We start from the raw sequence: 26,566 nt of genomic DNA, 5'->3' as shown, positions 1-26,566 counted from the left end.
AAAACATTTCCATTAAGAACAGGAACAAGACAGGGATGTCCACTTTTGCCACTCTTATTTAACATTGTACTGGAAGTCTTAGCCACAGCAATCAGACATGAAGAAAAAATAAAAGGGATCCAAATTGGAAAGGAGGAAGTGAAACTGTCATTATTTGCAGATGACATGATACTGTACATAGAAAACCCTAAAGACTCCATCAAAAATCTATTAGACTTAATAAATGAATTTGGCAAAGTAGCAGGATACAAAATTAACGTCAAGAAATCGACGGCATTCTTGTACATCAATGATGAACTCACAGAAAGAGAAACTGAAAAAACAATCCCATTTACCATCGCTCCAAAAAAATTACGATACCTAGGAATAAACTTAACCAAAGAAGTAAAAGACCTATTTGCAGAAAACTACAGGTCATTGAAAAAAGAAATAGAGGAAGATATAAAAAAGTGGAAGCACATACCCTGTTCATGGATTGGAAGAATTAACATCATTAAAATGTCCATACTACCCAAAGCAATCTATAGATTCAATGCAATTCCCATCAAAATACCAACGACATATTTCATAGAACTAGAACAAATACTTCAAAAGTTCATATGGAACCAAAAAAGACCCCGAATAGCCACAGCAATCTTGAAAAAGAAGAACAAAGTAGGTGGGATCACAATACCAGATATCAGGTTATACTACAAAGCGACTGTAACCAAAACAGCCTGGTACTGGCACAAGAACAGGCATATAGACCAGTGGAACAGAACTGAAAACCCAGAAATGGACCCAAGGCAATACGCTCAATTAATATTTGACAAAGGTGGCAAGAGCATACAGTGGAGTAAAGACAGCCTCTTCAATAAATGGTGTTGGGAAAATTGGACAGCTACATGCAAAAAATGAAACTAGACCATCAACTTACACCATACACAAAAATAAACTCAAAATGGATAAAAGACTTAAATGTGACCCGTGAATCCATAAAAATTCTAGAAGAAAATGTAGGCAACAAAATTTCGGACATCATACGGAGCAGAATTTTCACTGATACATCACCTAAGGCAACAGAAATAAAGGATAAAATGAACACATGGGACTACATCAAACTAAAAAGCTTCTGCACAGCAAAAGAAACAATCATCAAAATGGAAAGGCAACCCACTGTATGGGAGAACATTATTGCCAATGATGTATCCGATAAGGGGTTAATTTCCAATATATATAGAGTGCTCATACAACTCCACAAAAGGAAGACAAAGAACCCAATTAAAAAATGGGCAGAGGAGCTGAATAGACACCTCTCCAAACAGGACATACAAATGGCCAAGAGACATATGAAGAAATGCTCAACATCACTAATCATCAGAGAGATGCAAATTAAAACAACAATGAGGTATCACCTCACACCTGTCAGAATGGCCGCCATCAACAAATCATCAAACAACAAGTGTTGGCGAGGGTGTGGAGAAAAGGGGACTCTAGTACACTGCTGGTGGGAATGCAGACTGGTGCAGCCGCTATGGAAAACAATATGGTGCTACCTCAAAAAATTAAAAATTGAACTTCCATTTGACCCAGTGATCCCACTCCTGGGAATATACCCTAAGAAGCCTGAAACACCAATCAGGAAGAATATATGTACCCCCATGTTCATAGCAGCACTATTTACAATAGCTAAGATCTGGAAACAGCCCAAGTGTCCACCAGTAGACGAATGGATAAAAAAGCTGTGGTACATATACACCATGGAGTACTATGCAGCAGTAAGAAAGAAAGATCTCTTATCCTTTGAGACGACATGGAGGGACCTGGAAAGTATTATCCTAAGTGAAAGAAGCCAAGCAGAAAAAGACAAATACCACATGATCTCACTTATATACGGAATATAATGAACATAACAGTCTGAGGAATACAGTAGACCCAGACACATGGAAGTAGGGCACAGACTGACATCCCTCAGAAGAGGGGATGGGGGTGGGGGGGTGGGAAGAGATAAACCACAGAACTTATATGCATGTATGCATGACCAATGGACATGGACAACTAAGCCGGGGACAGGGTGGAGGGGGGGGGGTGGGGGGTGCCAATGGGGTAAAAGGTAAAATATCTGTAACAAAAAAATAAATAAAAATTCATTAAAAAAAAAAAAAAAAAATCTTACAAAATTCCCTGGGACCTGAAATATTCTCACTTTACTGGACAGAACTAATAATGTCAACTAGTATTCATTCAATATCTTCTTGTCTCAAACAAGTAAACTGTATTTCTAAGACCCTAAACATTAGGTGATATTTCAAAGTCTTTCTTTAACACAGGCATGATACACAGATGGCTATGGTGGTGGTGGTGGTGGTAGGACCAAATTAAGACCATTAGAAGCTCCAAATACAAAAAATAATAATATAATCCTCTACCTCCTCCCTAGTAAATACTAAACAAGTTAATACAATAAAATTATTATTTCTTTTCTGATTACTACTTCAAAAAATATTTAATATTAAGTGCTTTCAATTTTTTTCAAATCATTTTCTTCTGCTTTGCCGGTACCCTAAGCCTTTGTTGGGCATGTCATTAGGTAATCAGCACTAGTCGGAAGAAATAGTAAAAGCAATGGCAACTTGCAGATTTCTACTCTGTGTCAGGTATTTTACATGCATTATTGATAATTCTTACCACATTCGCAAAATGTTGATATAATGAACCCTGTGATGCTGATAAAGAAATGGCTTCAAAGAAGCCAGAGGTTCAAGGTAAACTCAAGCAGTAAAAAGCGGAGTTGAATAACTGAAACTGTCCTTTCTGTCTCCCAAATCTGATAGATTAGACATACTGCTTATAGGACATTTCTTCAGAACCTGCTCCTGGACAAAATTTTATTTCAGATAAACACTGAAAAATAAATTTTTTTGTTCTTTTTTAATTCAAAAATAATTTTTAAAATATGTTTTTATTACTTTTTTTTTTTTAGAGGGAAAGGAAGGGAGACAGAAACATCCATGTGAGAGAGAAACATGGATCAGTCTTCTGCACACCCCCTCCTGGGGATGGAGCCCGCAACCTGGGCATGTGCCCTGACCTGACTGGGAATTGAACCAAGACCTCTAAATCCATGGGATGATGCTCAATCCACTAAGCCACACCAGCTGGGCCAAAAAGTGATTTTTAAATGCATTACTCAAATTTCCCATGGAACCTAACAACCAATAATTCTAGATAATGGTTGTAATTATACAGCCAAGACCACTCCAGAGAGTTGTTGTTGTTGTAATATGAATGGTGTTCTCTGGATTCGGCCATGTAGCAGGTATAACCGAAATGCTTGTCAAAGGCCTTGTCAAGACCATTTACTCTTTCTTCTGTTTGAAAAAAATGACATTCATTTTCTAAAAAGCTGATAAGCATTCTCAGACTGTTAAAGTATATGAAAATAGCCCCACCAGTGTGGCTCAGTGGTTGGGCATCGACCCATGCAACAAGAGGTCGCCAGTTTGATTCCCAGTTCCCAGTGGGGGGCAGGCAGAAGGTGGCCAATCGATGTTCTCTCTTATTGATGTTTCTGTCTTTCTCCCTCTACCTTCCTCTCTCTCTCAAAATCAATCAATAAATAAAAAATGTATAAAGTACATGAAAATATACTCAGCGTAGTCATTATAAATATGCAAATTAAAACCACAATGATATACACATACTAAAAGAGCTAAAACAAAAACAAAACAAAACAAAAATACCTGACACTACCAAGCCTTAGCAAGGATGATGAACTAGAACTCTCATATATTGCTGGTGGGAATGCAAAATGGTATAGTCAACTTTGGAAGAGTTTGGCAGTTTCTTACAAAATTAAACATACACTTACCATTTGATTCAGCAACTCCACTCCTAGGTGTTTACACAAGTGAAATAAAGACTTAAGTTCATACAAAAAACTATGTTTATAGTGGTTTTATTCATAACTGCTAAAAACTAGAAATAACCCAAACGTCTCTCAACAGATGAATGGATAAACAAACCAAGGTACATCCATCCATACTATGGATTATTACTTAAGCAATGAAAAGGAACAAACTATCGATGCATGCAACAACATGAATCTCAAATGCATTTTCTAAGTCAAAGAAGCTGACACAAAAAGTACATATAACTGTAATTCCATGTATAGGACAATGACCTATAAATGAGAAAAACAAAACCATAGCCATGGAGAACACATCAGTATTTACCAGGGGGCTAGAGATAGTGGAGATAAGCTAACTAAAAGGGGGCAACAGGAGGTCTGTGTCTTGATAATGGTGGTAGATACATATTCTATGCATTTGTCAAAACCCATAGAACTGTATATCACAGAGTGTAAATTTTAATGCACATAAATTTAAATTTTTTTAAATTAATATATTTAAAAATAAAGAAAATATACCAAACGGGGGGAAAAAAATTGTTTTTTTAAAAATTACTAGTTCTGGCCCTGGCCGGTATGCTCCGTGGTTAGACCAAGGGCATGTACTTCAGTTGTGGTTCAGTCCCTGGCCCTGGTCAGGGTCATGCGGGAGGCAACTAATTGATATGGCTCTCTCACTTAAGATATTTCTCTCCTTTTCTTTCTTTCTCTCTCCCCACCCCTCCACTCTATCTGAAAATAAGTGAAAAAATATCTGGGGTGAAGATTTAAAAAAAAAAAATTACTAGTTCTAGAAATGGTTTTCCTCTGGAGATAATATAGCTGTCTCCACTGAGCTGTGGAAATACAATCCAAAAGGCTTAAAACAAGGTTTACCACAAAATAAATTCTCAACTGATACTGGGTTCCCTTCCCTTTTACCCACTTCTCTGTTATATATGAATTTCTCTTTCCCTGTGTCTACTACTCTCTTCTTTTCTTTCCTCCTCCTCTGTATTGACAACAGATTGTTTGCGCCCATTTCATATTCCTTCCTTATTTCTCTAGTTAATAATACAATAGTCTCCCCAACCCTTATCCTCATGAGATACGCTCCAAAACCCCAACTAAGATGCCTGAATCTATGGATAGTACCAAACCCTACTTATACTATGTTTTTTCCTATCAACATATACCTATAAAGTTTAATTTATAAATTTGGCACAGTAAGAGATTAGCAACAATAATAAAATAGAACAATTAAAACAATATATTATATTAAAGTTATATGAATGTAGTCTCTTGTTCTCAAAACACAGCCACATTTGCCTTAACGATGGAGATACATTCTGAGACATGCATCGTTAAGCAATTTTGTCATTGTGGGAACATCATAGAATGCACTTAAACAAACCTAGATTGTATAGCCTACTACACACCTAAGCTATATATGATCTAGCCTATTCTAGGTTACACACCAGTAATGCATGTTATTGTGCTAAATAATTTAGGCAACTCTAATACAACAGTATTTGGATATCTAAACATAAATAAGTACAGTAAAAATGCAGTGTAAAAAATAAAAAATGGTACATCTATATGGAGAATTTACCATAAATGGAGCACACAGAACTAGACGTTACTCTGGGTGAGCCAGCGAGTGAATGTGAAGGCCTAGGACGTTACTATGCACTACTATAGACTTCCTAAAACTGTACACTTAGGCTACAATAAATTTCTTTTTTTTTTATTTTCTTTTTTCAAAAGTAAATTAACCTTAGCTTACTGTAACTTTTTTACTTTATAAACTTTCTAATTTTTAAACTTTTGTTTGTTTTAGAACACAGTTTAAAACACAAAATGCATTGTACAGATGTGCAAAGATGTTTTTACATCCTTATTCTATAAGCTTTTATCTATTTAAAAATTTTTTAATTTGTTTACTTTTTAAACTTTTTGTTATAAACTAAAACACAAACACACACATTAACCTACGCCTACACAGAGTCAGGATCATCAACATCACTGTCTCTCACTTCCACATCTTCTCCCACTTAGAAGATCTTCAGGGGCAATAACACATATGGAGCTGTCATCTCCTCTGATAACAATGCCTTCTTCTGGAGTACCTCCCAGAGCTCTTCTTGAAGGGGTGTTACTCTTTTCAGAAACATGTCCATGGTGGTTTGCTTAGCTGGTTACTTTTTTTGGTCATATATCTGTTTGTAAGCAGATGATACAACCACAAACCTTTCTCTTTATTAATAAAAAATGTTTGGTTAGGGTCCATGTTTTCAAACTTTTTAAGGAGTTTGTTGAGGTCTGCAAAAGCTTCTGCTAAACCCTTCATTGTGAATTTTCTTAAGGGTTCTTCTTTTTCTTTTCCTGCAGTTTTCTTTTCTCTTGCCTCTTCATTAGCTATGTGTTCCTGTTCCAATTCCAACAATTCCTCAGTCAGTTCCTCAGAAACTACCTCTAAGAGCTCCTCAATGTCATCCTCATCCACACAAGCTTAAAGTTGTTTGCCATCTCAACCACAGCCTTGTTGATTTTTTACAATCTCCTCATCCTTGGAAAATCCTTTGAAGTCACAGATGAACCTCTTGGGTGTCTTCTTCCAGATGCCATTCATACACTTTTTGGTGATATCACCCAAAACCCAAGCAAGGCTCTTGATATAGTCATAGATGTTGTAATCCTCCTAGAATTGCATCTGTGACTTCTCAGTGTCTTCCTCAGATGAGAGTCAGAACTTCCTGGGCAAAGATCCTCCTCAGGTAGTAGGACTGAAACGCTATTGTAATCCTTTGACCCACTGGTTGGATCAAAGAGGTAGTATCTGGAGGGAGGAAGACCAATTTGATATTGGAATAAAGTTCACCAATAGCTTTGGTCGGTGCTGCTCAATGGTTAGAGCATCAGCCCACACACCAAAGGGTCACGGGTTCTATTCCTGGTCAAGGGCATGTACCTGGGTTGTAGGTTTGATACCCAGCCCTGGTCAGGGCACAAGCAGGAGACCATCAATCGATTCCATGTCTGTCTGCTTCTCTCCCTCCCCCCCCCCTTCCTCCTTTCCTCCCATTTTAAAAATCAATGGAAAAAATATCCTCAGGTGAGGATTAACAAACAAAGAAAAAAGAAATCACCAATAAAAGAAGGATGTCTGGGAGTACTGTCAACAATAAGCAAAATCTTGAAAGGTATGTTATTCTCCGAATATACTCTATTTCACTGGCATAGCAATTCAGAAGGGCATCTTGGAAGAGGAGTCAAGTCATCCATGACTTGTTATTGCTCCTAGAGTACACTGGCAGTGTGTGCTTACTGATATGCTGATGGCCCCGGAGTTCTCACTGTGCCAGATCACAAAGGGTTTCAATTAGTAGCCTGCATCTTTGCCCCTAAGCAAGACTATTATCCTGTCCTTAGGAGCATTGAAGCCTGGCATTGACTTGGCCTCCTTATGGATGAAAGTCCTTTCAAGCATCTGTTTTTAGAATACAAAGGTTTCACCCATATTGATTATTGCTTTGGCAAGTAATTTTCCTCCACAAGCAGCTAATCTAGAGTTTCCAAAAATTCTTTTTTATTTTATTTATTGATTTTTAGAGAGAGGAAAGGAGAATCAGAGAGAAGAGAAACATCAATTTATTGTTCCACTTATTTATGCGTTCATTGGTTGACTGTATGTGCCTAGACTGGAAATTGAACCTGCAACCTTGGTGTATCAGGACAACTCTAACCAACTGAGCTACCTGGCCAGGGCCCAAAAATTCTTTAGTTACTTTCACATGAGAACTTGCAGATTCACCACTCACTTTCACATTCTGTAGTGAATAAAGACGCTTTAATCATTTAAACCACCCAGAGTTAGCAGTAAATTCAACATCATAGTCAGGTCCAGGCTCTTCTTTCAACATCACAAACAAATTTTTTGCTTTGGCCATGATTGTCATGGTGCTGAGAAAGAGAGGCTTCTGTTGTCCAGTCTTCAATCTAGGTCATTAGAAATTTCTCCATGCCTGAAACAGGCCCTTTTCAAATTTTTGCTAGTCTCATTGCCTTCAATGAAGCAGATCCTTAGACAGATGTGCCTGACTGGCGCATAATAACCATCACTGATTTTCCACCTTTGTACTCCTTAATCACTTTTAATTTCATTTCCAATTCAGTCACTCAACATGGCCTCTTAACTGGCAGCACTAACAGTGGATTTTCTATGCTTAGGGACCACGATGAACAAAACAACACAAGATTAAATCAAGCACAAGAAAAAATAATGTGATCAACTGGCACAGTAAATACAAGATGTAAGACATGGCTGCGGGCTTAAATTAACATGGCATACTATTTTACCACAAATTGTTTTTAAATATGTTTTTATTCATTTCAGAAGGGAGAAGGAGAGAGAGACTGAAACATGGATGAGAGAAACATCCATTGGTTGCCTCCTGCACACCGCCTACTGGGAATCAAGCCAATAACCTAGGCATGTGCCCCGACAGGGAATCAAACTGGTGACCTCCTGATGCATGGGATGACACTCAATCAACTGGGCCATACTGACTAGGCAGTAAACTTTTTTTAATAAGTAGAAAGAGTACACTCTAAAATAACCGTAAAAAGTATAGTATATAGCCCTGGCCAGTGTGGCTCAGTTGGCTGGGCACAGTCCCATGCACTAAAAGGTTACTTACTGGTTAGATTCCTGGTCAGGGCACATGCCCATGTTGCAGGCTTGATCCCAGGTAGGGGGCGTGCTGGAGTCAGCTTATCGGTGTTGCATACTCACATAAATGTTTCTCTCTCCCTTCTCCCTCTCTCTCTAAAAATCAATAAAAAATATATTTTTTAAAGTATAGTAAATACATAAACAGGTAACAGTCATTTCTTATCATTATCAAATACTGTACATAATGGTATATGCTATAATTTATATGACTGATAGTTCAGCAGGTTTACATCAGCATCTCCACAAACACATGAGTAATGTATTGCACTATGATTTTACAGCAACCAGATAGGAAATCTTCAGATCCATTATAATCTATGGGACCACTGTCATATAGTCAGTTTGTCATTGAACAAAACATCATTACATGGCACATGACTATATCTTACTGTACTATACCCTTCTCCTTGTGATGATGTGAGAAGATACAATACCTACATGATGATATGACACAACCACTGTGACAGCGTTATGCTACTGTAAGGATTACTAAAACACAAGCACTGTGATACGACAGTAGATCTGATCAGCAAAACAGCTTCTAAGTAACTAATGGGTGAGCTGTGTCTACAGCATGGATATTCTGGACAAAGGGATGATTCATATTTGGGGCAGGATGGGGCAGTACAGAACAGGACAGAGAGAGATTTCACCACACTACTGAGAACAGCATATAATTTAAAACTTATGAATTGTTTATTTCTGAAATTTCCCATTTAATATTTTCAGACCGCCAATGATAACAGGTAACTAAAATTGCAGAAAGTGAAATTGTGGATAAGGAAGGACTACTGCATTCCCATCCTTTGGGAAACTGACACCCCCCCCCCCCCCATTTTATGTGGTTCTAATGACAATGACAATGTCTTCAATTTCCAGTGATTAGTCCAAGGATGGCCCCATTAGAAAACTTCCTCTGGAAACTTAAGTTCTCAGTGTTCTGAAAGCATGCATCTCTGCCATGAAAGAAGCCTTCTAACATAAGCAGAATATAAAACCGACACAGAGAAAAAAAGTGAAGTTAGGAAATGTAGACTATCCTGAAGACATCATTTCAGTTCCTGGATCTGGCTGTTCCTGGACTGCTCTACCTCTGGTTTAAGCCATTTTAGAATTGTTGTTATTTTTAATGCTTCCCCTTTTAAAGTAGTAACATTTTGTTTCTCTAAGGGAGCAAAAATAAATTATCTCTTTACTTGCTGTGGCCTTCATTAATTTATTTTCAGTATTAGTTGCAATTAATATAAAGCTATCACACATCCATGTTTCTCCCTACTGTAGGGAATAACACATATGAAAAGAGAACAAAATAAAAAGTAAAGCAATATATAAGTAGACTGAAAATAGCTGCCCACTGAACATTTACATTCCAAGTGTCAAGAAAGACAGCATTTAATGTAATTTTTGGTCAGATTTTAAGTTTTCAATGCATATAATGCTAACTTTTCACCACTTTACATTTAACCATTTCACTCACTCAAAGCTAGATAGTAAAGATAGATGTTACTTTGTGTCACTCTGGCTTTACATCATCCACTGATCTTCATCAAGATCTGAAGAAAGGCCAATAGGAAAAACATGCACATGCACAAGCAAAAGTCTTATGAGTTGACAACATATAATGAATTTCTAATAAGTCTTTCTTCAGTTTGTCTGCCTATAATGCCCCTACTTTCTCTTTGATGTTAAACTTAAATGTCACTTCCCTTCAATATAGCTTCCTCCCATCACACCTATAGCAGAGAACTGCCTCTGCCTCCCCATCCTCTATCAAATTATAATTATTTATATGGTAGTGTAAATGGGAACCTAAACTTCTGTGGTAAGAAATGAAATAGAAAAGAGCAGATGAAACACTGTAATAACAGAATTCACAGTTTGACAATTGAATGGATCTGATGGGGATCCAAAGATGACTCATAATTCAAGTTTGGGAAATGGGAAGGATAAGTCAATAACAGAGAAAGGAACATTAGAAAGAAGAATACATTTTGGGGGAAGAAAATGAAAGACAATTTGTATTTGAGCATATTGAGCTTGACGGCATGACAAATAGTGGAGCTCTCCTGCTGGAAACTGAGTTCAGGCACTTTCAGTACAGGAGTCATCTGAAAGAGGTACTCACTGAAGCCAAAGGTCCAGATAACATTACAAGGAAAAGAATTTAGATTAAGAAAAATGTGCAAGGCAAATACTTAAGAAACAAGTTGACCTTTTGAATGAAAAGAAGAGTGGCTAGAATATATAAGAGACCCAGGAGGACTACAAAGTAATAAGGAGAAGGGAGGAGAAAAAGGAGTTCAGTGTCAAATCTGAATAATTAAAAAGCAAGAATTAAGACCAAAAAATCCCCATTTGGCAATTAAAAGGTCACTGGTAACAATAGAATAGTTTTAGTAAAAAAAAAAAAAGGTAACAAAATTTAAACAATAGATACATTGCTTTTTCTTTGGGGCTGTTGTATAATACCAAAAAAGAAAAAAAGAAAAGAAAAAGAAAAAAACAGGGAAAGCAGATAAGAATAAGAAAAGGTGTTTGGGGTTGGGTTTTTGGTGGGGGTTTTTTGTTTTGTTTTAGGTCATTAAAGGGCTTGAAATAAAAATAATGGAGTTAACTAATGAACCTATATATTCCAACAGATAAAAGGAATAAAAGAAATAGCCATGAAGTAGTCATGAGAGCCTAAAGGACACATCCCTAAAACCAAATGGAAGAAAGAGGCGTAATTATACAATTGAGAGATAAAGCCCTGGCCAGTTTGGCTCAGCAGTTAGAGCATTGGCCCGCAGACCAGAGAGACCGACTAAGGGCATGTACCTCAGCTGCAGTTTGTCCCCAGCCCCCGTTGGGGTCGTGTGGGTGGCAACCAATGTGTCTCTCTCACATCAATGTTTCTCTTTCTTCCTCACTCTCTCCCTCCCACTCTATCTGAAGATAAATTCAAAAATGTCCTCGGGTGAGGATTAAAAAAAGAAAAAAGAAAAGAAAAAAACAGAGAAAGATAAAGAAAACCAAAGCTGAAGAAGCTTCTGTTTGATGTAACCTTCTATTCTTTAAAAAAAAAAAAAAAAAAAAAAAGTAAACAACCTACAAAGTCTGAGAGCAATAAAAATGTTCTGTCCCAATAAACCCATCATAAGTTAAAAATATCTTAAGTTGAAAACACATTTAATACACCTAACCTACCAAACATCATAGGTTAGCCTAGCTTACCTCAGACTTGCTCAGAATACCTACATGACCCTACATTTGGGCACGTTATCTTCAGTTTCATCACAAGAGTAACTGCCTTCCTCTTCTCATCAGAAGCAGGCAACACCAATGGGCATTTTGTAGACATGATGATATACAAAACACAAAAATATCAAAAAAATGCTGGCAACACAGTACAGTGTAGGGTATCAGTTGTTTACCCTCGTGATTACGTGATTATGGTGACTACGTGGATAACTGGGAGCTGCGCCTTGCATCACAAGAGAGTTATCTTACCACATATTGCTAGCCCAGAAAAAGATCAAAATTCAAAATCTGAGGTATGGTTTCTACTTTGCACTATCATAAAGCCTAAAAATTCTAAATTGAAAGCTGGGACCAGTTGCATACTGGAATCAGGGGGCTAGGATGTAGGTGGAATAGGTCTGACAGGGCCCCTGATGTTACTCAATTAGAAAAGAATTGCAAACCATTATAAGTATTTTGTAGCATACTCTCTAAATAATTGTTTATCTCATTTTCATTTAACTAGCAGAAGGGCACAAATTCTTTAGTCCATTTGACTTGATTGTTATTCTTTTGTAAAGATAGCCTTTTATTTTTTTTCCTTTATTGATTTTAGAGCGAGAGGAAGTGAGAGGGAGAGAGAGATGGAAACATCAATGAGAGAGAACATTGACTGGCCGCCTCCTGCCTGCCCCTCATTGGGGATCAGGCCCACAACCTTGGCATGTGTCCTGACCGGGAATCGAACCGGCAACCTCTTGGTGCATGGGTCGACGCTCAACCACTGAGTCACACTGGCCGGACAAGATAGCCTTTTATACTCTGATCTGAGGTAATGATGATGTTCTATGTGTCTTTTCTACTGTGTATTACTCCGTTTTTTTCTTTGCTATGTTACAAAACTTTTAAATTAATCATTTTAATGCTTTAATGTGGTTTTAGTCTTGCTCTGATGCTTTGCTTAAATATCAAAGTAGTAATTGATTACTTAAAAAATCCTTAATATCTATTTTCCAGAGTATTTGAGAAAACTATATAATGAATAGCAATTCTAAACCAGCTGTTCATTTATTATGATCAAAAATAAAATGCCCTGGAAAAACATAAATGATGACTATCTTTAGTATTTTGAAGCTTCAGAAGTTACGGAAAGAAGTGTCTGTTTTCCTCTACAACTGAAATTTTTCCCATTACATAATTCATACTTAGGTACTTTATATGTATTACAAATTCAGTGGGACATTTGAAAATAAATATGACAACCTGGCAGGTATGGCTCATGGTTGAGCATCGACCCGTGCACTAAGAGGTCACCAGTTTGATTCCCAGTTAGAGCACATGCCCAGGTTGTGGGACCAATCCCTAGTGGGGGTCGTGCAGGAGGCGGCCAATCGATGTTCTCTCTCATTGATGTTTCTCTTTCTCTCTCCCTCTCCCTTTCTTTTTCTCTAAAATCAATAAAATAAATTAAAAAATAAAATAAAATAAAAAATTTTTAATTAAAATAAATAAATATGACATAGCATACATTCAAAAGAATATTGTTGCCATAAAAATAGTCACCTTAGACTTCCGGTCAAGATGGCGGGGTAGGTAAACGTGGTATCGCGTCTTCCCACGACATCAAAGTTACAACTAAACTACAAAACAACCATCATTCAAAACCGCCTGAAATCAAGCTGAATGGAAGTCCTACAACTACAGAATTAAAGCAGCAGTCACATCCAGACTGGTAGGCGCGAGGGCCGGTCCCACACCCTCCTGTGGCGGATAAAAATCAGGAGGACACCTCGGCTGGAAAGGTCCTTCCTGAGGACTGAGGGGTCCCTGTCCCACACCAGGTGCTCCACTCAGGGTTCCAGTGCCAGGAAGAGAAGTCCCCAAAACTTCTGGCTGGAAAAACCAGCAGGAACTGAGGCTCAGGGAAGCTGAAGCGGCTGGAGCCCCAGGCAGCTCCTTAAAGGGCCCGCGCACAAACTTATCGGACTCTCTCCCTCTAAGCTTGAAGGGGAGGCAGCTCGAGGGGCACCAGAGACATACAGGGAAGAACTGAGCTGTTTGGCACTGGAGCGAGGGCTGGAGAGGGGGCTTTCTCAGGGACAAACGTGCTGTCAGAGGCCTTTGTTCCTTTGGTGAGCCCTTCCCTGGGGCGGCAGACAGCTGCCATATCTGGGACTCCAGCAACCTGGCTCACACTGGTAGCCCCGCCCAGGTGACTCCCTGAGACCTTGCCCCGCCTCACCCAACTTTCAGGCCCACCCAAGCTGTTGCCACTTGCTTAACCATAGGACTGGCCTGTCTTGGATCCTGCTTCAGGTTTTTCCTAACTTCTTTCAAACGAGCAACATCTGGTCTCAGCTAGCCCCATACCGCTCATTAAGTAATACACAGAAACAAACACAGGGAGGCAGCCAAAATGAGGAGACAAAGAAACAGGTCCCAAATAAAAGAACAGAACAAAACCCCAAGAAAAGAACTAAGCGAAATGGAGATAAGCAACCTAACAGATGCTGAGTTCAAAATACTGCTTATAAGGATACTCAATGAACTCAGTGAGGGCCTCAAGAGCATAAAAAAGGACCAGTCAGAAATTATGGATGCACAGTCAGAATTGAAGGAGGCATTAATTAACTGAAATAAAGAATAATTTACACAGCTTCAATAGTAGAGTACGTAAATCCAAGAAGCAAACCATCGATTTGGAATATAAGGAAGCAAAAAACGCCCAATCAGAACAGCAAAAAGAAAAAAGAATAAAAAAAAATGAGGATAGTGTAAGGAGCCTCTGGGACAACTTCAAGCGTGCCAACATTCGCATCTTAGGGGTGCCAGAAGGAGAAGAGCAAAAACAAGAAATCGAAAACCTGTTTGAAACAATAATGGCAGAAAACTTTCCTAACTTGGTGAAGGAAACAGACATACAAGTCCAGGAAGCACAGAGAGTCCCAAACAAGATGAACCCTAAGACGCCCACACCAAGACACATCGTCATCAAAATGCAAAAGGTTCAAGACAAAGAGAGAATCTTAAAAGCAGCAAGAGAAAGGCAGCTAGTTACCTACAAGGGAGTTCCCATAAGGCTGTCAGCTGATTTCTCTAAAGAAACTTTGCAGGCCAGAAGGGAGTGGCAAGAAATATTCAGAGTGATGGAAACCAAGAACCTACAACCAAGATTATTCTATCCTGCGAAGCTATCATTTAGAATCTATGGACATATAAAGAGTTTCCCAGACAAGAAAAAGTTAAAGGCGTTCATCACCACCAAACTGTTATTATATGAAATGATGAAGGGTCTTTTTGAAGAAAAGATAAAATATATGAACAAACAAAATGGCAATGAATACATATCTATCAACAATGGAATCTACAAACAAAATGAACAGGTAGAACAGAAACATTCTCATAGATACAGAGAACATTTTGTTGGTTGCCAGATGGGAGGGGGGTTGGGGGAATGGGTGAAAAAGGTGAAGGGATTAAGAAGTACAAATTCATTGCTAGACTGACAAACCTCAAAGGGAAAGGGGTTGGGGGGGTGGGAAGAAATAAACCAAAGAACTTATATGCATAACCAATGGACACAGACAATAGTGTGGGAAAAGGCAGGAGGGGGGCGGGAGTGGGAGGAGGGGGTCAATGGGGGGAAAAGGTGGAACATCTGTAATACATTCTACATTCAACAATAAAGATTTTTAAAAAAGTAGTCACCTTAAAAAGCTGTATATTTGCCCTGGCCTGTGTGGCTCAGTTGGTTGAGTGACTCCAATGTACCAAAAGGTCACCGGTTCGATTCCCAGTCAGGGCACTGGCCAGGGCACATGCCCAGGTTGTGGGCTCGGTCCCCAATCAGAGTGCATACATGAGGCAACTGATCAGTGTTTCTCTCTTACATCGATGTTTCTCTTTCTCTCTCTCTCTTCCTCTCTCTCTAAAATCAATAAAATAAAAACTTTTTAAAAAATAAAAGCTCTATACTTATTCCTAGATTGCTGCCATTGCATAAAAAGCATTGGGATTCAACTTTTGGAACTCCTTTAAAGTCTTAATACAATCTGTATAATATTGTCAAAAGTGGTAAATCTTCATCCTTAAATATAGCTTTGATTTGGGGATATTTCTGGTTATCGTAAGGTAATTTATCCAAATTAGAAATATTACTTTTGAACAAAAAAGTGTAACTATAATGCATGAAACAAATTTTCTTAATGCTATCATGACACCATCATTAAAATACATTTATAGAAAAATTCCCCTCCTCCAGTGTCTGCTCTGTGGCTTACCACTCATACACTGTAGTATGCTGGGCAAAAATAAAAGTTCAATCATTTTATGGCCATCCTTCTTACAATAGGTAATACAAGAAGCTCTGATGGTTTCTAAGAGTCACATTATTGAATATTTGAAAGTAGTTAAAGCACTTTCATTTTTAAATTTAGCTAGTTGTTATTCAATGCCCTATCTTTTTTTATACTATACTAAATATGCACATTACCCCTTTGGCATATTCCCAATATCACCCCACTCGGTCAGTTGTCTACTCCTGTTACATACATATTATATACAAATGCATACCCCTATTTTTAAATTTCCTATATATGTATTTTTTTCCCAGTTTGTCACCTGAATGTTACCTGCTGGGCTTTACCTCCAGATGAGCCCTAGGACAGTCTTTCTAATGGCAGCCATATACGCCCTTCGGTTCATATTGGAAAACAGTCTAATCGTATTCAGCTGCCTTGAGCCTAACTTGGTTCAAACTTAACTAAAATCCATCCATTCCATCTTCTCTCAAAACAAAAAATTACTAAAAAGCATAATCATTTCTTATGTTCATAAGAAGCTTCAATCACTTTTGAAGCCCTACCTCTGAAAATTATTCAACTTTGCCTTTATTCTCTTCAAAAATATTTATTATTAACTCAGCATTTAAGATTCTCTCTATTGTCAAGGTTGTGCACATAAACTAAGAAATGCCCAAGAAAAAGATTAATTAACCATTTTGACTCAACATAGTCCCAGCTTTGTCCATTGTTGAATCATCTATCAGACCATAAATCTTGTTTTTGATTCAGGAAAACAAACACAAACATAGTAACTGTTATTTAAGGGAAGAGTTCAAGTACATTCTAGGAAAAGGTCAGTGAATGTCCACCCAGCTGTGAAAACTGAAACAGAAGAAAATCAAGGGCCCTGGCCGGTTTGGCTCAGCGGTTAGAGCGTCGGCCTACGGTCCTGAGAGACCCGGGTTCGGTTCCCGCTAAGGGCGCGTACCTCGGTTGCAATTTGTCCCCGGCCCTGGTCGGTTGTGCGGGTGGCAGCCACTCGATGTGTTCCTTTCACATCGATGTTTCTCTCTCTCTCTCTGTTCCTCTCTCTCCCTCCCACTCTACCTGAACAAAAAATGGAAAAAATGTCCTCGGGTGAGGATAAAAAAAAAAAAAAAGAAAAGAAAGAAAATCAAAATAATTAATTTTATGAAGAAAGAAGCAGAGGCCCAGAAGGGCAACTTGGCTTACCCAAGTTCATACCATTGGTGGCTGAGCCAAAACTAGTATCCAAGTCTCCTGATTCCAAGTTCAAAGCTTTTCTACCTTAATCATTCATTCAAATTACTAAACAGGATTATGCTAAATGAAAGGAGCCAACACAAAACACTATATATTGTATGATTCCACTAATGTCAAGTTTCTAGAAATGGCAAAACTATAAAGGCAAAAAGCAGATCAGTGGTTGCCTGGGACTGTGGGTAGAAGCAGGGATTGGGCAAACTGTCAAGAGGGAGCTTTTTGGAGGATGAAAGTATTTTAAAATTGGATTGTGATAATTGTTACACAAGTGTATAAATTTGCTAAAACTTGAACTGTAAATTTTACAGTATATAAATTATACTTTAATAAAGGTATTCAAAAAATTACTAAGAAGGAACTCAGATTTTAGAATTAAATCTGTAGAACTCTCAGAATATGTCAAAATATCACTGAAATAGGAAGAAAACAGCTTTTTTTCAAACTTCAAATCCTTTTCCCCTCAGAATTTCCAAAAGTTTAAGTACTTTACCTTCTAACCTTACATTTGCCATGGAAACAGAAAGTGACAGGTACGACACAAATATACACATAGGAAATGTGCAAAATTCCTATTAAACACTTTAGCTATTCATCATTATTTCCTTTTAGATAGGATCTGTACCGCTCTAGGTAAGCCTCTGCATACAGCTATAGAATAGAGGATGTGCTCTTTCATCTGTTATCTCGTCTGACAAATTGCTCCAAAACAAAATTCCTTGGTGATCTCATTTTCATGACCTCTGTATGCCGTTATAATTTTAAACACTTAAAGAGTATTTTTATTAAGAGGACCTATTCTTAACTGCATATCAGCAAGTTTCTTTGGTTATTATTTGTGCATCCTTAGTAGGCATACATCTCTTCAGCTTACTCTGCAGTGATAGTATATTCTTTACTTACCAATTAAAAAGAACATTCTCTCTCATCCTGTGAATGCTTTACATGTATGAGAAGTATCAAGCTGATACTTCTACTGATTGGACCTTAAAAATAAACAGAAGCCCAGATATCTGGAACTATGACAGAGAAAGCAGTCAGGATATATATTTCTCATACTGCCAGGGCTCATAATGCTAAGGAAAGACCTTTTGGCCTTAAGAATTTCAATTATCATCTTCTGAAACCTTAGAGTTTCACTAAACTTTCTAAAAGAGAAAGAAAAATCAGAAACTTATAAAAAAGAAAGCAAAATGTTTACCCTGGCTCATTTTAAACAAACTTTCTCAAAATTACAATCTTTTGACATTTGCTAACTATATGAATTAAGTAGTTATACAAAGAAATCAAGGCATGAAAAATATGACAATCTTTACTGAATATATCTCTTTCACATACAAGTACAATTCTATGTGCTGGAGAAATAGAATCAGTCAGATAACAAATGATTAGGGGCCTAATTATGAAACACATGCTTTATCCTTGTGAAGTTTTCACAACTAGCTTAAACCTGCTAACAGTACTCCCATGAACACAGGGCACTGCTGTTAATTTGAGTTTGGGAGTTAGTTCTTGTCAACGAACACAGTATTTTCTTTTACATTATATTATTGCAATGAGGCACACAGAAGAAGGTGAACAGATGTTCTAAAAACCAATTCCTTGCAGTCAGAAACTCCATAGATGAAGACAGAAATAACACAGGAGTCATGAGAATGCATTCCAGGAAATTAGAAGAGGGAATTAAAATATATTAAATATTAAGTAGAACAATAATGTGAGTGATGCAGGCCCCTTAACAATGAACCAACCTCTCCCATATCTCTTTTTATATGGATGTACAAAATCTTTTTTAAATAAATAATATTAAACCCTATACCAACTGAAGTTCTTCTAGTCTCTTGCCTACTGCCTCAAAAGGAAATAAAATCATTAGAATAAACTTACAATATTGTAATATAAAAGTTAATTTTTTACCAGGACATGTTCTATGAACTCTAAGAAAAAAAGAAAAAACCTATAAGGATGGTTAACTCCCACATTTGGGAGTTAGGAGAGGAAAGATGACAAAAAGACAAAGGAAGAATGTAGAACCTGGCTGGTGTGGCTCAGTGGTTGAGTGTCAACCCATGCACCAAGAGGTCACGGGTTAGATCCCCAGTCAGGGCACATGCCCAGGTTGTAGGCTCAATCTCCAGTAGGGGACGTGCAGAAGGCAGTCGATCATGTTCCTCTCTCACAATGTTTCTCCCTCTCCCTTCCTCTCTTTCTAAAAATCAATAAAAACATATTTAAAAATTTTTTTTCTAAAGAATGTAGGGTGAGAGAGAAAAACTAAACAAAAATATCTCCCTCACTTCCAAATAAGGCAGGCTCATTAACCAGTAGAATCCTCTGACTCTCTCAGTCTCCCTCTGTTCACTGACTGCTCAAGCATAGCTAAAGTCTGTGACAATGGGTATAATATAAAAGCTACAAATTAGCCCTGGTTGGTTTGGCTCAGCAGTACAGTGTCTGCCCGTGGATCAATGAGTCCTGGGTTTGATTCCAGCCAAGGACATGTACCTCGGTTGTGGTTAGTCCCCAGCTCTGTTTGGGGTCGTGCGGGAGGCAACCAGTTGATGTGTCCCTCTCACATCAATGTTTCTCTCTCTCCCTCTTTCTCTACCTGAAGATAAATAGAAAAATATCCTTGGGGGAGGATTAAAAAAAAAGCTACAAATTATATTTTTCCACCTTTATCATTAATCAAGATAGTATAATCAATTTGTTTTTTAAATTATGATTTTTAAAACTAGTTTATAAAATGTTGACTTAAGTCATTTAATAATGTTGGTATGCTTTTATAATTTGATAGTTTATAAATATTGTTTTTACTGTGGCAAATTTATTCTGGCTCTAGGTATTAATAAGACTTGATATCTCATTTAAGGGATATGATATAAATAACCAGCCATAAAATTAATAAAAATTTAAAATTCACTCATGGTTCATTAACAGTTTTGATTGAATAAGTCTTACATAGGCACAAAACAGGTTCATTCTAGTTGTATGTTTGAGATAAATCAGATAAAAAAAATCTCCCATTTTCATTTTACTTTTGTTCATTTAAAATCAGAAACTTACAGCATTTAAAGTTCATATCATGTAATGTTTCTCATAACTCAGATTCTAAAATAAACATTAGCTTTTCCCATTTACATCTAAGATTAATATCAACATTTTATTAGTTTACAACAGCAATTTTCAACGGGTATATTACGAGAAGTTTTAAAACATGCAATACCTAATTATTTAGTCAGGGGCACTGACCTCTTTTTCCCTTAGATTGCCAAATAAAAAAAATGACAGTAGTCAACACAATAGCCATCCAGTGTGAATGAATCTAAATTATATCTATTTGTTTTTGTCACATAGTCAAAAAACATATTTTTTGGTGTGCCACAGAATTTTAGTTTATGTGTGCCATGAGATGAAAAAGGTTGAAAACTGTTAAGTCTCATTCTTTCTTTTTTTTTTTTTTATTGGTTTCCCCCTTTGGCTTTTTTTAATGCTTTTTGTTCATTTTATTGTTGTTGTTGTTGTTGTTTTTAGAGAGGGAGGAAAGAAGAGGGAGAGAGAGAGAGAAAAATTGATGTGAGAGAGGTACATCAGTTGGTTGCTTCCTTGTAAGCAGTCTGAGTGGGGATCAAATCCGCAACCTAGGTATGTGCCCTGACTGAGACCTAATGGTGGTCAGGACAGAATGATGCTCCAACCAACTTAGCCACACTGGCCAGGGCAAGTCTGATCTTCTTAAGATATATATGTTGTCATATTACTTCAGTTTGAAAAAAACAAGTTATAAGATAAAACAAATACAGAGAGCATTTCAGTAGTAGTCTTTAAAGTTTTATTCCAGTGCTTCAATGAAGAGGTTATACCATAGAACTTTTACAAAAGAAAAGAGAATAATATAGCAAAGGCAAGTTTGAACTACATCACCCCTATACTGGTATAATTTGTCAGGTAAAAAAAAAAACAAAATAGTTAAAATCCAAACCTTATTTTCCTTTCATATCATTTTCTGACCAAAAATATCTATCACAAAAGGTAAGTTTTTAAAGTAGTAGCTGAGTAGGGTATTTGGGTTTGGCAAATAAAATATTTTTAAAAGAAAATTTAAATGAAATTAACGCTACAGCTCTGCTTTTTATAAAGAGTAACTCTTACATTGAAATATGTGGCATAATCCCATCAGCCCTATTTGCTCTTTCTTCTTCCATCAAATAGAAAATGTATAATACCATATAAAGTTTATATGGATTATATGTTTAGAATATTGTACAGATTGGTATAAAGTTATTTAATCACGGAAGAAAAACCTATATCAGGGGGATGGTCTAGTTCATTTCATCAATTTGATTACTAATTATTCCAAAAAGAAAACTGTGGGATGATAGAAAGTGGTTGAAGTGGATATAGGCAAGAGAGTAGAATGTAAACAGAAAGTAAGGTTGAGACTTGAGACTGATTCGTTGAAAAATACATCTAATGCATACATATTCCCATATAATTTTATTCTGCTGGAAATTTTAAAAAGGTGTCTTAAAAATAAATTGTAAATAATTTTTATTTTTAACATGTTTAATATCTCATTATGACAAACTACAATTTAATAACAATTCAGATTAAAAAAAACAAAAACCCATATACTTTATGGTAAAGAAATATAAACCAGAGAATCATTAAAAGGAAAACCAAAGAAAATCTTATATTGGTCCTCTAACTGCTTCACGTATCACTATACTACCATTGACAATAGAAGACTGAAAGTACATAGATATCTCAGCTGAAAAGTACCAAAGGACCAGTATTGATGCAGGTTATAAAAGTACTATAATAGTAACACTTTTAGTTTCAGAGTTGTTTAGAATCTTAGTTTTGTTTTCTTTTTAAGAAAATAAATTTGTTTACATGTTTTTATTTACTCCTATGATTATAAATGGAGACTCTTTTATAAATGTGCTATAATGTAAAGTGGGTGTATTTACCATTTAATTAAACCATTTATTAAATGCAATTTTTAGTAAATCAAAAATAACAATTAAAAATGGTAATGGTTTGTTCCTGGGTTTCAGCACCAAAAAAAAAAGATAAAAAGTACATAAAAATATTCCAGCATGTCTTATAAAACTTTAATTTATAGCATTAACCCCTTAAGTATGATAAACACCTCACTATTCTTACAGATATTGTCATTCCTTTCAAAGAATCTTTTTTTATTTTATCATCATTGAGATTCTATTTACATAATGAAGAGCAATAGAGAACACACACAGCCCAACCACTGTCCTCAGAACAAAATATTCTAATGATTTTAATGTACACATTATCAATTTCTAGCCTCAAATTTGAAGAATGTGAACAGTGAAAGTTCATATACCTGATTACAGTTTAGACATCTAAATAAAGTACCACAGACAAAAAAATAAATAAATGCTTCATATTCAAAGGCACAAGTCCAAATTAGTAGATCAGCTGGACTCACTGCACTATATTGCGGGAGACAGAGTTTAAGTGACCTTGGGATCCTTGCTCTACAGATGTCTCAAAGGTCTATTTCTTTATTGAAAACACCTCTACTTTTGATAAATACCTATATTACTACACAATTGATATATTTGCCCATATAAGACTCTACTTGAAGCTTTTTTGATATTTAAGACTGTAGATATTACAATGAAAATCGTGTAAGAACATGCAACATGCCCCAACGATCAAGTTATACTCCTTCCCTTCTGATGCACTGAACAAGAAGGTTAAGAAGCTACTATCACACACTCTTAAATTTGGAGACATATTTTCAGAGATTTTAAATGAGAAATTCAATATACCTTAAACATGTACTTTCCATTATTTCAGATCATGAAAATATATTTTAACTAATTTGTAATACATAATATATATATTCCACAAACAACTACGTACAGATATATGCCATATCAATCCCTTTACTCTTTTCATTAAAAATGTACGTTTCTTCTGGTCATAAAATCTGGTTTGAGGTATTTTAAAAGTTCAAACATACTAAGCTATGCTTTGCTTTGACACTAGCTCCCCCTCCAGACCAACCTGCTAATAAACTGCACTTAAAAAAAATAAACAAGGAACACAAGTTTTCCCAAATCACTAGCAAATTTCAAAATTCACCACTTTTAAAGACATTCCAATTCCTTAATATAAGTATTTAAAATCTGTAAACAAACATTTCAGAGTGTAATCAGAATTATTGCTTTTTCAATCCTATACATCTCAAACAGAACTGACTTATAGAAAAACAACTTCAAGTGACTCTTAAAATTTAAGAACATCCTAAAATAAATCTATGTGTTGGTATATTTCATGGAAATTATTTTGAACCGCTATCCTAATAAACCAAAATATATTCTTCATGTTAGCTCACTACTTGATCAAAGATACATTTTTGCATGTTTCTGCAGTCTATGGAAATTTCGTTCCAACTCTTCAGTTCTTCAAGTAGAATTCTCAATTTATAATGCAGCAAGAGGAAAATCCATGCCGCCAAACTACTCTTCTATTTTCCTTCTAACCTACTGATTTATAACTCACTATATTTTACATATTAAACTGTGAAATCACAATTTCAAATGTTTGAATTCCCACCTATTCTTACAATTGTATTTATAAATCAAGTAATCAACTTTCTATACACATTTTTTTTTATCCTCACCCAAGGACATTTTTCCATTTTTTGTTCAGATAGAGTGGGAGAGAGACTGAGGAAGAGAGAGAGAGAGAGAGAGAGAGAGAGAGAAACATCGACGTGAAAGGGACACATCAAGTGGCTGCCACCCGCATGACCAACCAGGACCGGGGACAAACTACAACTGAGGTACGTGCCCTTGGCGGGAACCGAACCCGGGTCTCTCTGGACCACAGGTCGAAGCTCTAACTACTGAGCAAACGGGCCAGGGCTCTATACACATTTTATAATGTATTTCACAAGGCTAGCAACATACAGGGCCTTATTATTTTAGCATAACATTTTAGGTTGTTTTTAACTTAAAAGGAGAATGCAACTTACTCCATTATTTCAATGTAGCTCTGTCGTGCTTAAATAATCTCTCTCCTAAAATGATTTCTATTAAAAGAATTATGCATGAAAACATAAAATTTAATCAAGAAAATAAACATGCACTTACCCCCAGAATAACAAGGGGGGGAAAACTAATATAATGAAACCCTATCTACAGTTTCTAAAAACAGCCAAGCCAAAGTTCAGTCAGTTACTCATGATAAGTTTAAAACACAGAAAGTAGAACACTTCTTCCTGCCTTTATCCAAGGCCTCAATCAAAAAGCTATTATCTAGACGAAGAGCTGCTCCTGCCACCACCAACCTGGAGGCTTTGTACTGAGTCCCATTCTTTTTTTTTTGGTACATGCCCCTAGTGGGAACTGAACCGATGACTCTCTGGTCCACAGGCCAATCTCCAACTGCTGAGCCAAACTGGACAGGGCTTTTTTTTTTTTAATTTTTCCCTATTTTTATTAATTTATTTTTGTTACAGATGTTTCTCCTTTTTTCCGCACTAGACACCCAACTACCCATCCCGCCCCTCCTCCCCAGCATTGTTGTCTATGTCCATTGGTTACGCATACATGCATATCTGAGTCCCATTCTTAATGCTGGAATGACCCAACCTGAAGCTGTAGAAGCCACCCTGAATGCATATGTCCTAGGCCATGAGTGTAGTGGTAGTGTCTTACTTTGTCATCACCAGAGGAATAATTTATTGTGTTACTGTTGAACCTCCAAGTGTTGGCTCTATGACTGATGAACATGGGCATCAGAGACCAGTAGTTTTCTTGGCCTATAGAGAAAATGGAAGGACTTGCATCCACCTTCCTGTTTACAATGCAAGCTTGGTTTACATTTCATAAACCTAGACCCATCCAATGCACCAAACATTCCAAAACTCAATCGATTTCTTCTTCTAATCATTGGATTTGTCTTGGTCCTATTAAGTTTTTTCATGGCTAGAGCATTCAAGAGAATAAAACTGCTGGGCTACCTGCCGGGTCAGAGTGCCTTTTGAGAACTCTGTGAATACAGAGTTGTTCCTGTTAATGAAGTTTTACAGGCTGTAACAATCCTCTGATGTGAAATATGGGAAAGGATGTAAAGCAGCAGAAAATATAGGAAGCATATTAAAGCTTGGACTAGAATTATCTTCTTGGTATCAAAGAGACAAGATTATCACAGTGTTTTTTCCTGCTGACCTATACTGACATGCCAATGTTAAGTGGCATTTTTCTTCCCAGTTTTAAATTTCTTAAAGAAAATATACTCCATTTCTACAACTAAAATAATAAATAAATAAATAAATAATATATAAGCTAATACATGGCAAAACGCTAAAAGCTCTCCAGGGATAAACTAACCACGACATTGTCATTGAACTTAAGAAAAACACTGCGTCCCTGACGTTCTGTGTAGCTAAAGATTGCAATCCCCACGGTGAGCGAACAAGTGCTGCGACCTACAATCCACTCACTCTTGCAGGACAAACCTCCTTTAACTAATAAAGACTCATTTAACCTTTCAAAATAAGTTTAGATACTCAAAAGCCGCCAGCTCATCATTTCCCCATCAAATGGGGGTAGAGGGGCACTCATGCCGTTAAGTGCCCAGGCATTGGCTCCTCGCTGGGAGTGGATCTTTGTATGAGTCCACTCCCAGATTTCTAGCCCGAGAACCCCTCTCGAAAGCCCACAACGCACTAGCATCCTCCTCCCCACAGTCTGTGACTACAGGGTCAGAGCTGCTGGTGAAAGGGCAGGTAGGTGTGGAGGAAAAGAGGGACACCTCCTACCCCGCCCCCATTCCTCCTCTGCTGGGCTTGGGCCCCTGCCCTGTGCAAGGATGCCCGACACATAGGGCAGCAGCCGCACCGCTCCACGTCCCGGGCCGGGCGGTTGGCGCCCCTCACCCCCTGCCCGCGCCCTCCTGGCCGCGCAAAGGCACCAGCTAGAGAGTCCCAGGGGCTCCCTCCCCACTTTTCCCGGAGCCGGAGCCGCTGGATAAGCAGCAGCAGTTGCAGCAACAGGCCCGGAGATCGCCTGGGGAAAAAGAGCAGCGACAGCCTCCAGTCATATCCCCGGAGCCTCATCGGATCCCGCGCTTGCCCAGCCCCAAACCCCGAGGCGCGTGGGGCCCGGCCCCCAAACGCCCCCT

General features: G+C 37.4%; 1 protein-coding gene across 11 annotated transcripts in view; it reads right to left on the bottom strand.

Annotated features, from left to right (window-relative positions):
* Positions 1 to 26,566, bottom strand: part of FUT8 (fucosyltransferase 8) — a 232,076-nt gene that overhangs the window by 204,225 nt on the left and 1,285 nt on the right. The window contains exon 1 of one of the 11 annotated variants that reach the window (XM_036277571.1): positions 8,569 to 8,790. The exons of the other annotated variants lie outside the window; for them this stretch is intronic. The gene's annotated coding sequence lies outside the window, so the exon portion shown is untranslated. Of the gene's footprint in view, positions 1 to 8,568; positions 8,791 to 26,566 lie in introns of those variants that run through there. 11 annotated transcript variants of the gene reach the window in all.

The sequence above is a fragment of the Molossus molossus genome, unplaced genomic scaffold (assembly GCF_014108415.1).
Source record: "Molossus molossus isolate mMolMol1 unplaced genomic scaffold, mMolMol1.p scaffold_m16_p_1, whole genome shotgun sequence".
NCBI lineage: Eukaryota > Metazoa > Chordata > Mammalia > Chiroptera > Molossidae > Molossus > Molossus molossus.
The sequence above is the reverse complement of the archived record's forward strand: the minus strand, read 5'-3'. Positions and strand labels throughout refer to the sequence as shown.